The 18,631-nt window shown below is 38.1% G+C and overlaps 1 long non-coding RNA gene across 1 annotated transcript in view; it reads right to left on the bottom strand.

Annotated features, from left to right (window-relative positions):
- Nucleotides 1-18,631, bottom strand: part of LOC147580162 (uncharacterized) — an 89,753-nt gene that overhangs the window by 17,162 nt on the left and 53,960 nt on the right. The window lies entirely within an intron of this gene.

Here is an 18,631-nt window from a genome sequence, read left to right on the forward strand (position 1 = left end):
ATGGCACGATTAAGGCACTAACAGTAACCAACACTGCTTCTCTATTCCTGGAACACCTACAAAGTGATTCCTTACCCAGCACAAGTTTCATCCAATTCTTACCCGTCTCCTTCCCTCCCTACCCCATTCCAGTGAACTTAGCTCACCCAAGATTTCTCATTTGCTGCGCTCTGTCCCTTGTTTAAACTCGAGAGAATACAGATCAGTCCTCTTTTTTCTCGCTATAAAGTCTCTTCAGAATTTAATTCAAGGAGATTGTATTTGTTACAATGAATACAGATTGTTCAATGGGGCACATTTCAGAAATGCTGAAAAGAGTGCAGGGGTTGGCGGGGAGGGGGGCTAGCTGTGTGGTGGGGGGAGTGACGTTTTATACATCACCTCATGTTTGTTAAGGTCTAAAAGCACTGAAAGGGATTTGTTCTGTTTGTGTAAAGGGCCTCCGTGCTCTGGGTCTCTAAGATGTTATGCCAAGCTTTTTAGCACATGAGCTGTCTCTTGATCTTGGGCCTGACGTGACCAAAACGCAGGGGTTCAGGCTCTCAGGGACTGACCCGTATTGTCACTCCAATCTGGCATCTAGGAGTCCACTACCGAAACAGTTGGTTTGCTGCAACTAACATGTTGTTTATTTTAATATATGAATTTGGAAAATCATTTCTGTGTATTCTACTATTTCAAAGAGCCATTCTGTTTACTAAGTGTTTTCACTTATCAAATTGTTACTAAAAGATCTAGATCTCCCAGGAGAATGAAGATCTTTAATCACATAATGCGAACTAAACAGTCAGTTATTAGAGTCATTGAAAATATTAATTGCCCTAGAGAGAGAGTTCCAGAACACAGAGCTACATACTCTAGTTATGAATTGTTAGTCATAGGCTTGGGTTCTGTTCCTTGACTCCATCGTTGCCCTACCTTCTATAACTGGAAAGTCCAAACAACTCCATTTCACTGTTGGCTACGATGCATAGACCAAAGGGCTTAAAGATATTTTATCAACCTAGAAAGAAAGCAACACTGTGAGAGTAGGAAGATACATACATGTGTGTACTTGTGTGTGTGTGTGTGTGTGTGTGTGTGTGTGTGTGTGTGTATTGAACAGGCTAGACTTGATAGGGTACATCAAGAATGAGTTTTCTTTTTCTCTACTCTATTATTTTAAGAAGTTCTCTGTTAGATGTTCTTTCCACTGTCTTGGAAAACATCTCAGAAAGTTCCCTGTGGCTTTTGTGGTCACTTCTGGGTATTAGAACAGTATTATTTTCAGGTGTGAAAATATCCAATCTAATCTAAATCAAACTTGAATCATTTCAAAACTTCTTCCCCTGCCCCAACATATGCCAAACTCACAACTTCAGGATCAGAAATGGGAAAAGGGAAATAGGGAGCAGCCTGAGGAAGGGGATAGATAGAAAGGACAATGATTTTCTTGAGCAGTACCTATAGAACATGACTCTTGCTGTTCAGACTCTTTATCTCATGGGCTACTTTGGAGGAGGGGTGGTCTTTGGAGATCCCCAGAGTGGGACCTGAGTGCGGCCTTGTCACAATCCATTCAGGCTATTCTAACAGTGTACCATTGACCAGGTGGCTTATAAACAAAAGAAATTTATTTCTCATGGCTCTGGAGGCTGGGAAGTACAGGTTCAAGATGTCAGCATGGTGGGGTAACTGTCTTCTTATGGGTCCCAGACTTCTCATTGGATCCTCACATGGTGGAAGGGCTGCTTTCTTGGACCTCTTTTATAAGAGGATTATTTTTATAAGGCTCTGTCCTATGACCTAATCAATCCCAAAGGCCCCACCTCCTATCACATTGGGCATTACGATTTCAACATATGGAATGGGGGTGGGGGGGACATAAAGAATCAGACCACAGCACCCTGGCAGGCAGCACCCATGTTCAGGGTCCTTACTAAATGGCTCCAGCCATCAACAATATGGATATCCAGGTAGCCCCAGGGGGAAACTAAACTCCAGTGCCTCTCAAACTCTAGAAGTAAAGCCATCACACCACAGCTCTCTCTGTCCAGGCTCTGCTCCAATTCGACAGCAGTCCTGGACTGGGGACTTTCTGAAGATCACAAGATCCTAACTGGGGAATGATTGGACTGTCTCACATGGGGGGGGGGGGGGTGAAACCAGGAACACTGCAAGCTTTCTTTTACTACAAAATGGCAAATAACCAATTAAAAGATAGACAAGAGATCTGAATAGACAGTTCTCCAAAGAATATATACATGGTTGATAAACACATGTAAAGGTGCCAACATCATTAGCCATCTTGGAAATGCATATCAAAACCACAATGAGATACCACTTCATACCTACCAGGATGGCTATCATCAATAGATAATAATTAGTGTAGGCAAGGGTATGGAAGAATTGGAACCCTCACTTTCTATGGGTGGGAGTGAAAAATGGTTCAGCCACTTTGGAAAACAGTGTGGCATATTCTCAAGAAACTAAACATACAGTTACCATACTTACCAGCAACTCCATTCTTAGATACATACCCAGAGAAATGAAAACATACATGCACCAAAAAAAGAAAAAAAGTTGGTATACAAATGTTTATGACAGCATTAGTCACAGCAGCCAAAAGTAAACCCAACTCAAATGTCCATCAACTAATGAATGGTTAATAAAACGTAATGCATCCAAACAATGGAATGTTTTTAGGCAATAAAAAGAAATGAGATACTGATACATGCTACAAAATGGATGAAACTTAAAATGCTACACTAAGTGATATAAACTAGTCACAAAACACCACAAACTGTATGAATCTGTTCGTATGAAATGTCCAGGATAGGCAAATCAACAGAGGCATAAAGTAGATTAGTGGGTACCTAGGATTAGGGGGTTGGGAAGGGCAGGTGCGGATTGCAGGGTGATAGGAGGTGACTAGTTTTGTTTGAAGGTAATGACAATGTTTTTTAAATTGATTCTTGTGATGTTTTCACAGTTCTGAATATATTAAAAGCCACTGAATTATACATTTTATATTGGTAAATCATATGTTTTATGAATTGTATCACAATCACAGAGCTTTGTTAAAAAGCATATTCTCCCCTGCTTCCTTCAAGACTGTAGAAATCTCAGAAATCTCAGACTAGAAAAGTTAGTCCTGCACAGACGAGTCCAGCATCTTTCCTTAGAAAAGGCAGCAGTTATCACTGATTTCCTTAGCTCTTGGGTCCCAACCAAGACTCCAAGCCAGAAAGAAAATCTCATTTAACAATCTAATAAACTAGTAAGAATTTAAAACATTACTCCTAGCCTTTCATGTGTCTTTTCTTCATGTTCCAATTTAAGAATAATGATTAAGCTTCCAAACTTTGTAGAGTGGCACATATATTTTATGGGCCACATTATCCTCCCAAGTGATTCAGTTTCCCATAACTCTGCTGGTTATATATTTCAATTAAAGGATTAAGGGCTAATCTTATAATAAACTCAACAAACATTTGGTGACTGTCCAGCTGACTATTCTAATAAGAATATAGTCTACTATTTAATGAATTCCTACATCCTAATCCTCAAACAACCCTGTAAGGTAAGTGTTGTTGAATGACCATTCTACAGATAAGGAAACTGAAGCTCAGAATGGTTAAGAAGTGTATGCAAAATGAGTCAGTTAATGCATGACTGAGCCAAGATTTAAATCAACAGCCTCTGTACTACATGCAAAGCCTCTGCGTTTCTCTTTTTGGCTGTCTTTGACAATAGAAACGTTCATATCATTTTACAATGAAATGCATAGTTGCTGCTTCCCAGGGTGACACCTGAAAGCATACAACAATATGCAATATAAGTTCAAAGAAACTTGGCCATGTGCTGTAAGTAATGTATGTGTATGGTTTAGAAAGTGTGTCAGCCTCTGTCCATTTCTGAGTGTGGTGTATACCAGACGTTGATGTCTCTTGAATTCCATTTTGAAAATGCATTTTCTACAAAAGCATGGAGAATGTGACAGAGATTATCATTAGAATACAAACTGAGACTAGACTCCGAGAAGATGAATGGAACAATTTGAGAAATATCAATAGCTAGTTGAGAGACCCATATCCACACTCATCCCAGAGTACTTCGCCATCTCAGGATCACCTTCGATAAAGATTAATCCACATGCAAGGCAAAGTCAATGCGGCTTCAAAGAAATTTAAAATGTGCTTCCTTTCTATATATAATTATTGATGCAAAAGGAAAACCGTAATTGCTGTTTTTGACAAACCACTTAATCTTCTGCCTATTTCCCCATTTGTAACATGCGGTGTTCTGGCTATAGTTTCAAGTCACGTCTAAAGGAACAAATATTTCCACAGACAGATTCCTAGAATTGGAGTCAGGAACATTTGTTCCTTTAGATGTGCTGCCTTCCCTTTGGATGTTCCGCCCACCCATTCTATTTTCTCCTGTATTTTACTAAAGAAAATATAACCAAGCCATAGCACTAAAGTGTGTTCACACTTCCCCATTTACAACTGCAGAATAAATTCAATTAAATTAATCCCCATCAACTAAGTCGGTCCATCATTCACAAACATGAACTGAGAATCAGGGAGCAGTGACCATGTAGAGAAAGTCAATGACATAAAAGAGAAGCATGAAAGCAAACAGCAAAAAATCTAACCTTTGCAGAAACAGAAACACACTTTTAAAAAACTCTAATTCAAATAGAAGCATGAAAGTGAACAAACAAAAAACCTGACCTTTGCAGAAACAGAAAAGTACTTTCAAAAAATTTTAATTAATTTCCTCGGAGAAACTAAAGAAGTTAATACATGCATAGAATTGCAATAGGCTACAATAAGAAAAGAACAATATAAGACACTAGATTATTGTAGACAGTAAAGAGATATTAGAAATATGAATGACAAGGGAAAACTTTAGTGTACAAACTAAATAATGGTAAGAAGCGTGCTGTAAATCCAACTGGTGATCAGGACAACGGAGTTGACAGAATTTCCTAGAACTAAGGGCAAAAAGAAAAAGAAATGAAACGATGAGTAAAAGGTTACAAGATGTAGATATCTAACAACCATCTAGCAAGAGATAGAGAATTAGACAGGAGTGAAGGGGTAAAGGAAATCATTTTTCACAAAGAGAACAAATTCTATGAACTGAAGGAGAGTAAAAGAAAAAAAAAACAAGATTAGTACAAAAGAGTGATAATTTGAATTGACGTGGAATGCTGTCAACAAGGAAAAAGTTCCTCTAATGGCCTGAGAAGAAATAATTTTGAACCCCTAATTTTCTACTCAAGTGTAAAACCAGAAGGAAAGAAATTGTCAGTGAAGAACTCAGAAAACTCACCACCTACCCAACTCCCTTCCCACTTCCATAAACACCATTTCTTGAGAAGGATACTCAGGGAAAATGAAAAACAATACAAGTTAGACAATGACCTAAGGCAACTGCGTATGAACATAAGGAAGTGAAAGAAATCTAACAGAGAATCTGACAGTCCTTTGTGTATTATGCTATATTTTCCTTCACAAGGATTTAGTGACTTAGGGCTTATTTCAGTTTTTCTTCTGTGCATTCATTTCCACTATTGGGTTCTACGATGAATAATATTCACATGATCATAATATTTTAAAGGTTGTTTTATTAATGGTAAAATTTTAGTCTCAGCTTCTAGAAAAGGCAAGAAGTCTTAGTTAATTTAGTTAACTATAGTTATATAATAAATGTCAATGTTACAAAACTGGAAAAGGTAAAAATAATAATACGTTCAAAAAGTGTGCAAGACCTTATCTCCTTAGACGCTGCCTCAAGTTTCTAAGTCACAGAACATATTCATAAATAGAATATATAGAAACTAGAAGTCAAGCAATAGAATATACTGATATGTTATCATATTTTTTAAGTTAATAAAGCTAAAAGTTGACAAAATATATTATTTACCTTTATAGTAACTATCAGAATAACTAAAAAATGGAAACTTAAAAATGCTCATCTTGAGGATGAAGAAGTATTTGTCCTTTGTATTCTAAACTTTTCTACATGGGCTGTATTTTTATTAAATAGCCTAGATATTGTTTTAAATTTTGTAAAAAGCTTAACATGCTTCAATGTGTAAAAAAGTAGAACAGATATACACCACAATATCAATAGTGATTTTTTTGCTGGGCAGGAGAAATTCTGGTTGATCTGCTCCTTCATTTTTCCATATTTTGCTAGTTTCCAAATGCCCTTTGCACAATACTTTCTTCCTCAGAAAACACAAACTGGGGCGCCTGGGTGGCTCAGTCAGTTAAGCATCCACCTTCGGCTCAGGTCATGATCTCATGTTTCTGAGTTTGAGCCCCACATCGGGCTCTGTGCTGACTGACAGCTCAGAGCCTGGAGCCTGCTTCAGATTCTGTCTCCCTCTCTCTCTGCCCCCTCCCCCACTCTCACTCTGTCTCTGTCTCTTGGAAATAAACAAATGTCAAAAAAAATTTTTTTTAAAGAAAACACAAACTAAATTTTAAGTCTTTGATGAAGCCATCTAACATAGTTTAGAAAATGCAAAGTTACTCATATTTTATATATCTTTAACCTGCACTTCAGAGGTCATGACAGCATGCAGTCAGAATAAAATGCAAAGTTTGTCCAAGAATGTACCCGTTTACCCACTGCCCAAGTGTGTGGCAAGAGAAAGTATCTCTGTTCACCATAGAGATAATAGTATCAATAGTCCATAACAGCCTTGTCCACTCAGGTATTTCACTAAATGCCTGTTTACAGTGGTCTCCACCAGTCCAAGTTTCTGTCTTTCACTTATACATTCAGGAATCTAATTTCCCAGCTCACTCAGGATTAATAGGATTCTGAGTGGCTGATTCTCATTAACCTAGCATTAGATTAGGTGAAACAACATATTTACTAACATATTTTCAGGAACGGAATCGCCAAAATTTCCATCGGCAGTTAAATGCCCTCTCCCTGAATAGGTCTAGAAATGCACTGAGAAAGATAACAGTAAAGGTTACCATGTGGTGAACGCCCCATGTGTCTAAATTCTATGTATAAGATTCTTCTTTGCCTTTTTTTTACTCCATCCTTAATATCCCCTTCCCATCTATTACCTCCCCCCATTTTGTCAGTAATACTCCCTTGACCATGTGTTAAAATGCGATTATCTCATTTATTTAGAGTTGGTGCCTCCCTGCTGGATTTTAGGAAAGGTCTAGGGATAGGTGGAGACCACAAACAATAAAGACTTAAGAAGACCATAAGAGACTCTTAAATACAGAGAACAAACTGAGGGTGGATGGTGGGGTGGGGGAGAGGGGAAAATGGGTGATGGGCATTGAGGGGGGCACTTGTTGGGATGAGCACTGGGTTGTTGTATGTAAGCGATGAACTGCGGGAATCTATCCCAAAAACCAAGAACACACTTCACACACTGCTTGTTAGCCAATTTGACAATAAATTATATTTAAAAAAAAAAAGACTTAAGAAGGTACTTCAGCACCACTGTAGAGCATGCTATGTTCTCCTCATGCAGGTTACTAACCCAATCACTTCACCTTGATTCTTACTCATTTCCATTACAGAGAAGTAATTTCAGATCTTGGCCTGAGATTCTAGGTATTCCTTCAACGTAGTGATCAGAATGTATGTTTTGAAAACTGTAAGTGCTATCTGTCTGCAAAGGTATTCTTGTTATTGGTTTTGTCTCATCAAAGAGACTAGGCTGGGGGAATCTGGTTCATTATCCAAAGCAGGAAAGAATTACTTGTGTACCTCTGGATAGACCCGACAGCTAAGAACAATGTGTGGCAGCCATTTCTTTAGGGAGACGGACAGTCACTTCAGAACCTTATACTGCATTATCTGATCGGCTTTTTCTGCCCTTAAATTCTGTGAAAAGATATTAAATATCATTAATTCATTAAAGAAATGCCTTGTGGGTTTTATGAATGCTCATGAATATTTCATAAGGTGATTAAAATTGTTAATCCTGCTCCCAATTAATTTTAAGTAATTCTTAGAACACACATGTAAATAACAGGGAATTATAATGTTTTATTATGTGTCATTTATATAACTTAGGCCATTTAAAATTGCAGTTCTGATGGGATACATTTCTTAGGGCCCTATGTCATTTTTTGAAAGCAACAATTCATGTTTACCTTACTTGAGCCTATATTAATTTTGAGAGGATTTTGAGGGGGGAGGATATTGAGGGACTTTAAGAGAGAAAAAATATATTCACAGAATGCAAAATGCAAAGACTGGCTCACTAGGAAGTATCATAACTAAAGTTGTAGATTTTTTTCTCCTCCACCAGTCTGCTCAGGAGGTATTCAGCATATCTACTCTAACTGAGAAAGCTATTATCTGTGGAATTAGACACAAAGCTAATTCTACTCCTTTGTTCCTTTCTCTCTTTCTTCATGCCTTAGCTTTTCATTATGCTTGGCTACTACGTGGGAAGAGAAAGGAACTTCAATCTGGAGGCAATTTATAATAATGGAAAGTTCACAGAGTCAAAAAGAACTAGGTAGAAGGGATCATGACTTCCTAGCTAGATGGTCTTGGGCAAATTACTGTACTTCTCTGAATTTCACTTCCTTTACCTGTAATGTTTTGAAGATAATACCTTCCCTTCTTGATTTGTAAGGTTGTTTTTGAGGATGGGTTAAAACACATACTCAAGCCATTTTGTAAAATACTCTGCTAATTAACCCAATTGACTAAGTAAATAGGTCATTTGGAGCCAGTTCCTTCACAATTTTCATTTCTCTGGGCCTCAGTCTCCTAATGTCAAAGGAGGGTCTTGAAACACCCTCATTTCAAACAAATCTATTTTTCTAGTGGCCCATTTACATGTTGCTGACTTTGTCTTTAACTTTCAATTTGTGGATAAGTTCTTTCAAGGTAAGGTGATGAGGGACTTGGAAGGGGATGAGATATGGTCCAAAGGTGGTCCAGATGTCAAGGTGAGTTCTGTTGCCCTTGTGTCTCATAGCATCTGGTAGGGATTTGCATACTTGGACATCCCCCCAAACACATTTTGAGCTCTTACTCTGTAGCCACAGGACTTCCATCCTAAGTACCCATCACTTCCAAAGAAATGTTCTTGTCAATGACTTGACTGGCTCTGGGGAGAACTATTTCCATCATAAGTAGCCAACTGAACTTCTGTTTTGCCTTTGCCGGTTGCATTCTGTAAGAACTAATTCCAGTCTTTGACATAGGGAGGCATATTTATGACATTTGACTTCTTTGTTCAGCACATTTTTCCTTTCAGTTCTTTTCTGGGAGTTAGCTTTTAGTATTAGTGCTCTGTCCTACTGGTTTCCTTTTGTTTAAAAGCATTTGTGTCCTTTGCACTTACTTTGGTTCTTATTATGAGGAGTTGGATATGTAGAGGCACAGCTTGAGAGTTGCTTGACTGCTTTTACATCCTTTTGTAAAAGGTTTCCAAATCAAGAGAATCATGTATTTCTTATTTCTGGGTCCATTAAATGCCCAAGTAATTAACATTAGCCGTCGTGCCACTAACAAAGCATGGAAAACCACAATGTTTTTGTGATGGGTAGTTATTTCAAGTTGGCTTACAGTTGCACAAGCCCATCTAATCACCTGAATGACAACACACTGACATAGGCACCAGGTTATATGGCCAGGCATCCAAATGCTCTTGTATTGTTTGGAGATGCATAGGCTCCAGCCAGCCAATAATATGCTATTTTAAAGTTTTTGAAGTTGGCAAAGAGAAACTCTTAAAATGCGGATAAAAGTGGTAAGGGCCTGCAGAAGTGTCTAACCTATACCCAGCGTTAATATAAACACAAAAGAAAGTTACATTTTAGACAGATGCATAACATAATCAGAAATCAGGATCTGACATTGCATAGTCTTCATTTGCAAATGCATTCCTTTCTAAAAAGCTGCAATTAATTACAAACTAGTTTTGATGCCGTTTTTGCTTTCCTTAAATATGGAGTGAATTCACCCCATAAACTAATGAACCAAAGTGGAGCCAAATAGAGACCAGCTGGCTGGATGGTTCAGTAATTTTATCCACATGATTGACTTTATGATCCTTTCACTGAAGTAACTAGTCTTTATTCTTGCAATCAGCACCAATGACAATTTGGGAGGGGTGGGGAATTATTAAAATCTGGAGAGAGAGAAGAGGTGCGGTTTGTTTGATGTGGAGGAACACATTCTACCACACACTTCTTTGGTATTATAGGTGCCGAATGCCGGCTCTCTCTAGCTTCCAAAGAAATACACTGATTAGTTGCCACAGAGACGTAATAGGCAACCAATGCCCAAATAATCATTGCAGATACTCTATTAACAGCATCTAATTGTGTGGCTTTTAGCCATACAAATTGTTTTTTGACAGCTTGTAACCTTTTCAAATAGTTTCCTTTGGGCATTATACCACTCTCAGATCTAATTTTAACTTTTGCTTAGTCTATAATTTATGAGTTTCTTTGGAGATGCATAATATATCTGAGGTGAAAGGATACATTCAAATAAAAGCCAAAAACAAAATCAATTGCTGTTTTAATCCACGAAAATTTTGCACCCCAGGAGATAACTACAATAAGACAGAACATAAAGAGGGGAGGGAAGGACCTAAATGATCTAGAATTCCCAGAGAACTTGTTTTAAAACAAGCAAGTTTAATCCATTTAAATAGGATCATAGATGTATGGAAATGAAGCATATTGCTGGTAGGTGCCAAAGTTCGTCTTAAGATCCATGAGACTGCACAACATAAAAATTAAAAATTACAAAATGGTTTCATGAGACTGTCAGTGAAGAGCTAAAATATACAACACTCCTTTATCGGAGAAAATTCCCAGGTTTACAATTTCCAGATACTGGAACGTCTCCACTCAAGGAGGAGGAAAAGCATCATTCCAAACTCTGGTCAAAAAGAGAATTCCACTTAAAAATCATAGATCACAAATTGTTGGCGCTAAAGAGAATGTTAGAAACCATCTGGTCAGGCTCAAAAGGAAGCCCAGTGCCTTCATTCTCGACTCTTCCCTTTCCTCATTCCCAACACCCAGACTATCATCAAGTCCAGCCAGCTCTACCACAGGAATCCCGGTCTTCCTGCTGCTGTTCCCCTTGCTCCCCAGTACCATCACCTCCCACTTGGACTACTGCCAAACACCCCTAATTTAGGACTCAGTAAACTTCAGCTCACCATTCCACTTCCTGCCTCTTTTTGTATGCTCTGTAAGCTAAGAATCATTTTTACATTTTTTAATGATTGTAAAAAAAAATCAAAGGAATAATATTGCATGATATGTGAAATTACATAAAATTCAAATTCCAGTGTCCATCAATAAAGTTTTATTGAAACACCACCATGCTCATTCTTGCCTATGGATTCTTTCGCTTTACAATAACAGGATTGTGTGATTAAGACAAAAACCATGTGGCCCATAAAGCCTAAAATAGTTACTATCTGGCCCCTTTTTACTATCTGACCCTTGACAGAAAAAGTTGGCTGACCTCTGTGTCATCAGTTTCCTATGCCTATGCTTTCTCTACCACAGTCAGTTCTTTACACAGCAATCAGTGGTCCTTTTAAAGCAAATCAAATCCTGTCATTCCCTCCTTGAAACCCTCCAAGCCTGATCTGTCCAATATGGCAGCCCCTAGCCACATGGGTTTATTGAGCACTTGGGTCTAGTGCAACTGAAGAACTGAATTTTAAATTTTATTTAATTTTGATTATTCTAAATTTAAAAACTGATTCTTGATTTAATTATTGGAAAGCATTTAAGTATGTTTGAAACAAGTTGGGTATGTGCATCTACAGTCTCAAATGTAAATTTTATGAAATCTTAATGTAGATCAATTATTTCCAATGAAAATTTGGCATCCAAACTGAAATGTGCTATAAATGTAAAATATACACTGATTTCAAAGACTTAATTCAAAAAGAGAGTGTAAAACATCTCAATAATTTTAACTGTGACTACATGTTGAAATGAGGATGTTTTTATATATTTTGTTAAATACTACTTATTTAATTTATCTATTTCTTTTACTTTTTTAATGTGGCTACTAAACATTTAGAATCATCTATGTGGTTTGTGTTATATTTCTACTGGGCAATGCTGCTTTGATGGGTTTACATGATGATGAGAATAAATTCAAACCCCTCACAGTGTCAGTGAGGTCTTGCATGGCCCCTGCCCACCTCTTTAATCACATCTCTTGTCAGTCTCCTCACCCTGGCATTTTGCCAGGCCCTCAAAGACACTCGCCTAATTGTTGCCTTCTAGTCTTTTTTTGTACCAACTGTGCCTTCTCTCTGGGAACTGCTGCCCTATGGCATGACTCATTCTAATCATTCAAGCACAGCCTAAATGCCTGTCTCCTCAAAGAGACCTCCCCTGATCTACTGCTAGTCACTTTCTGCCATTTCACCCAGTTACCTTCTCTTCATAGCTATTATCGGTATCTGGAATTTGCTTCCATATTAATTTATGGGTTTACTGACTGTCTCCATTCCCTGCATACCCCCACCCCAACACACCAAGAGCAAGAATCTTGTCAGTTTTGTTCCCTGATATATCCCCAGCACTTAAAACAATGCCACGTGCTCAATAAATATTTCAATGAGTGACCCTTCATTTTGATGAAAAACTAAGACATGGAACAGTTGAAAGACTTAATGACAGAGCAGAATAGAAAATAGGTCTCCTCCTTCCAGCACAGTGATTTTTTTTAATTCAAGTATAATTGACATATGTTATATTAACGTCAGGTGTACAATACAGTGATTCAATAATTCTATACGTTACGCTGTGCTCATCATAAGCACAGCGTAATGTATAGTGTAATCACCATCTGTCACCATACATTATTATGATATTATTTTTTAAATTTTTTTAATGCTTATTTATTTCTGAGAGAGAGAGAGAGAGAGAGAGAGAGAAAACAGGGGAGGGGCAGAGAGAGAGAGGAAGACAGAGGATTCGAAGCGGACTCTGTGCTGACAGCAGAGTCCAATGCGGGGCTTGAACTCATGAACCGTGAGATCATGACCTGAGCCAAAGTCAGACGCTTAACCGACTGAGCCGCCCAGGTGCCCCATTATTACAATATTATTGACTTTATGCCCTTCACTGTTCTTTTCATCCCCATGACTTATTTATTTTATAACTGGAAGGCTGTACCTCTAAATCTCCTTTACCTATTTTACTAATTCCCCCCAACCCCTTCTCCTCTGGTAACCACCAGTGTGTCCTCTGTATCTATGATTCTGTTTCTGTTTGCTTGGTTTTTTAGATCCCATATATAAATGAAATCATACGGTATTTGTCTGTCTCTGCCTGACTTATTTCACTTAGCACAATGCCCTCAAGTTCCATCCGTATTGTCACCAATGGCAAGATCTCATTCTTTTTTTATGGTTGCCAGCTCAGTGTTTTTAAGGGGTGGCATGGCTCAGTGTTTCTCCTGGTCAGAACTTCAAGCCCTTCTGCTTAGCTGTGTGATGCTCTGTCAGTATGCCAGCTTCAAAAGCAAAAGGTCAGATAAGCCAACCATTTCATTTACCCATGGGTACCCAAAACCTTCTCTGTAGCATTATCTGCTCTCTTGAGTGCCTTACCAGATTGTCAGGAGCTTTTAGGATTGCTTCTCGGATGATTGTTACCCCTGGGTGTGGAAATAATCACCAAAATTAAAGAAGGAAATCAATGGCATTTAGCCTCTCTCATACACCAAAGCGACAGTCACAAAGCAGAAGGAACTGGGTCATAAGGACGGAAAAGAGGCTAATTAAATAGTCTGGAGTAACAGTGCGACCACTATGAGCAGAAAAATAAACACTAGGGGTCAGGATGCCCTTCCTCTTTTATCTTTTTCATTTTCCTCTTTTATTAATGAGCATTCAAACTAGAGCTCATGTTCCCACAAATTAAGTAACAGCCCAAAGGTTGATATTTGAACACAACTTGGAAAAAAAATGACACACCCCACTCCTGCACCAGTCTAAATTGTCACTGTTTGTAACATCAGCTATTTCAGGCTTTAATCCTCACTGAGAACCAGATGTTTTGGGGAGAGATATTGGTACCTTAATTTAAGTGAAAAGTGTTAGGAGAAAAAAAAAAAAACTTTGGGAGTTATCTGCCTTGTAGTTTTGTTTCCAAATAGACATACTATGGTGGGCATATTGTATTCCAAATAATAAGTGTTCCAATAATAGTCTTTGATTTAGTCTCATTGACTACCAGCTAAAGAACTCTTGGATTTCTCTCTTCTTCCTTCCTTTATTCTTTCACACATCACTGGGGAAGGAAATCTTTTCTTTGACTTTCACATGCATTTGCCAAGGCCCTCTGAAAATCTTTCATACGAACTGTACCATCAGGTGTGTCCAGCCATTGAGAGGAGGCTTAGGGTTGGGGGGTGAACAGGGAGATGGGCTGTCCATGAACAAACCATGTGGCTAATGTGAAGGCTTCATCACATGTCAAAGAAGAGGGTATATAACTGAAGGGATGTGGTGAGCAGACTTTAAATGTCAGGCTGAAGTGCTGGAACTTTATTCTGTCGGTAACACGAAACTACTAGAAATTTTATTACGTGAATAAAATATTGTCATTTATTGCATAAATGACGTATCTAGGAGAATATTCATGACTAGCATTTATTGAAAACTATGGCTAGACAATGTTTCTACGCACTTCACATGCTTACATGTGATTTAGTCCTCACAACGATCCTATAAAGTAGGTAGAACCTTTACTATTCCTACCTTAGAGAAGAGGAAAATGAGATACAGATAGATTAAAGAACTTGCCCACTGTCACACAGCTAGTATGTGGCAGAGCCAGGATTTCAATCCCATGCAGTCTGCCTCCAGTGTTCTTCAGAACAGCCAAACAATAAGGCAGAGTAGCTAAAAGACTCTGACACAGGCAGAACTGTAGCTAGTCTATATGGAGCCTTTGTACAAAGGCAGGAAAGACACCACCTGTGGATAGCCTCACTAAAGGTGTTGGTAAGCAGAAGGCATGGTGCCTTTGCAAGAGTTTTAAAAGGTGACCTTTCCTGTGGGCAGACACACCCCATACCCCGTCTGTGGCTTAGCTTACGGAGCAAAAAAAGGCTAGATTCAGCCCTCATCTGTTGCCATCACACCAACTTGTGAACATTTTATTTTCAATTGAATTGCTGAAATATAGTAAACCTTCATGTCCTACAACTATCAGCAAAGTAAGCTCTATGCTACAAAGCCTTGTTTCAAAGATGAATGTTTACGAATATTTGAGTGTGTGCGTGTGTGTGTGTGTGTGTGTGTGTGCAAAGGAAAGAAAGAGCCAAAGTTCCACATTTGGGTTAATGCCAGAACAAGATCAAAGAACAGCCACAAAATCTTGGAGTTGAGTATCCAAGTCTCTAGTGAAATCTTTCAGGAATTCACAAAAATCTTCTTCAAAGATAAGGGTCATCAAAGGTCATCAGAAATTCTACTGGGGATTCAAACTCATCTTTTTCAGTCACATTGCTAATGATTTTAATTAGGAAAAGAGGAGTGATCCAGAAGACTTCCATAGAGTAAGTAACATTAGGTCATGCTAGAATTTGCCTGCTAATCTAGATAATTTAGATACATGTAGACCACATACAGAAATGCATGTGCTTTTCCAAAAGAACCCAGATTAGCATTGCTTTTCTACCCTTGCCAGATTTGCAGACTTGTTCCTAGTTGTGAGGTCAACCCAGCCTACCTTTTGTCCCAATACCAGAGAAAATGCATGAAAATTACCTAAATCCAAAGATCAAGATTCAAGATCAAGTCAGCCATAATACCTATTGCTTAGTCATTCTGCCCCACCCCCCACCCCCATCTCTTGACCAATCATTTTCTAAATCTGTGGCCCAGTACTTTGGCCCCCAGTTTCTCAGGTCCTCCTCCAGTACTTCTGGGGTCTCCAGCCAAACCTCCTGAACATGCAACCCTGCTGGCCTTGATGAGATAGCAGTAAAGACCACTCTTGTTCTTTCCCACCTGCATCAACTTTCATTCACAAATCTGGTTGGGGAAAGCAGAATCTTCTTCCACTTCATAATCTTTGGTTTTATCTGAATTCTTTAGTCTGAGTTCTAGAAGTCACTTTACATCTAAAACTCTCTGCTTTCTTTAAAACCCTAGACTTTGAGCAGAAATAATTACCTAGATCTACCTGAGGTTGGGTCATAAACTGGCTAAAATTTTAAGTTACCGTGTGCCCAAATAATTCATTCCTTATAATACAGAAGTGCCAGATTCCCGGAATCTCCCGAGAAACCAAAGTTCAAGTTGACTGTATTACTGTAGTCCAGATAAGAAAGCCACAATGCTTTAAAGAACAAGTTCTTACCCTTGCAAGCTCATGAATGGACTTCAGGGGCTATATGAGCTTTCTGGGATATTATATAATATACAAATGTGTATGTGTGCATGTGTATATATATATATGTACCCTTTTCTAAGGAGGTGGACCATAGGTGTCATCAAAATTTCAAAGGAGTAAGTGTGCCACAAAACATTAAGGTACATTGGCCCATCAACCATATCCTTTTCAGATAGCCAGTGCTCCTAGCTGTAGATCTTTGCCTATATAGAGAAGCTAAAATACTTTGCACATTTATTTTCTTTCTTTCTCTTAATTTGTAGTTTGTAATGCTAAAAAATACTTTAAAGTATCAACACATTCCAAATCACCATTGTTGATGGCCTTGACACGTATTCCTAAATGTGATTTTGAAAAGCTCAAAAATTATTTCAATTCTGTAAATGCTTTCAAAGTCTGATAGTATTAATCTACTAGTGAAATTACCATGAGAAAAATATTTAGATACATATATGCACACATAAACTTATGTGCACTTCATAAACTATACAGTGGGACATCATTATCATACAAGACAGCAAGACAGGACCATCACCTGTACCTGGGGCTAATCCCACCAGGTCTTTATGCCCTGAGTTTGATATATTTGAATCCAGATGATCCACTGTTATTATGTCACAGGTCTTCCTTAACATGATTTCAGAAAATCCTTCCATTCCTTCAAAAATAATTCATTCTGGTATAGATAATGCCAATATGTTAAGCACACAGAGAGGCACTATTTATTCTATTAAATTGGAAAGGTTATTGGTCATGCAAACCCAGTCAAATCTCAACTTTATCTGACTTTACCATTCCACTGGGGTTACCTAAATCACATTCAATCACAACAAATACAAGCTTTTTGACAGCAAAACTATTCCTCAACCAGTACTGCATAATTGAGTCTTTTTCCAACAAAATTGACTGGGGTTAGGATATTAATTGTCAAATCTTCTGAGAATCTCTCTCTCTCTCTCTCTCTCTCTCTCTCACTCTCTCCCTGTCTCTTGGAAATGGATTATTTTATTTGCCAGTTAGCCAATCATAAGTTGATAAAGTGGGACAAAATTGTTCAAAATTAAAACACATTTTTTGAAAACATAATTCAGTTAGTCATACCATTTAGTGTAAGTAAAACCACTAAATATATTTCCAATATCTATTAAGGAATTGAACATGTAGTTCAATCTTACAAGTGTGTAGCCAAGGATGAGGTATATAAATTTCACAAACGTATTCACCAATTCTGAATGCCTTTGTGCTAAGAATGTGATAGTTATTGGAAGGGTGAAAGTGAACACTAGCTCACCTTTGCCTTTAGCTAAATCACAATCCACTCATATCACACTTGAGAGAAATGAATTAGCAAAGCCAGATTTGGGTACGAGACACCTCCTGTATTCATTTTCTACCATTGCTGCAACAAATCACATAATGCATAAAACAACACAAATTGATTACCTTATAGTTCTGTAGGTCAAAAATCTAAAATGGGTCCCACTGGGTTAAAATCTGTGTTAGCAGAGTTGTGTTCCTTTCCAGATGCTCTAGGAGAGAATTCATTCCCTTTAGGGGAAAATCTGCTTCCTTGTCTTCTCCAGCTTCTGGAGGCCACCTGCATTCCTTGGCTTGTGGCCTTTTCCTCTATCTTCAAAGCCAGCAATAATGGGTCAATTTCTTCTCCCATCACATCGCTCTGACCTCCTTCTCTGTCTCCCTCTTTCACTTTTAAAGATCTTTTTGATTACATGTGAATCTAATGGAGAATCACCTGGAGAATCTAATACAATCTCCCTCTTTTAAAGTCAGCTGATTAATCATCTTAATTCCATTTGCAACTTTCATTCATTTTCATGATGTAAAGTAACATAGTCACAGGTTGTGAGGATTAGGACATGGCCATCTTTGGGAGTCATCATTCTGCCTGCTATATCTCCTAAAGGTAGTCATGTATTCTGATGTTTCTATCTGTTCCTCAAAAGGAGACATAATTGTTTTTGCTTAAACCACACCCCCTAAAAGAACTACATGCTTCATCACCTCAGAACCAATACCCTGGATAAGGTGACCATAATTATTTAATTTTCAACCTGATTTTTTATTTCAGAATGTGTTGGAATCAAAAATAACTTTGGAGGAAGAAGAGAAACTGATCATTTAGAAGCAGAGGAAGGTATATTTTCATAAAGCATAAAACAGACGACCATTTCCAAATACACAAACCCCAAAAGAACAAGTTAATTTGTTGTAACTTA

The sequence above is a fragment of the Puma concolor genome, chromosome B3, assembly GCF_028749965.1.
Source record: "Puma concolor isolate L17-30 chromosome B3, mPumCon1.1.hap2, whole genome shotgun sequence".
Lineage (NCBI taxonomy): Eukaryota > Metazoa > Chordata > Mammalia > Carnivora > Felidae > Puma > Puma concolor.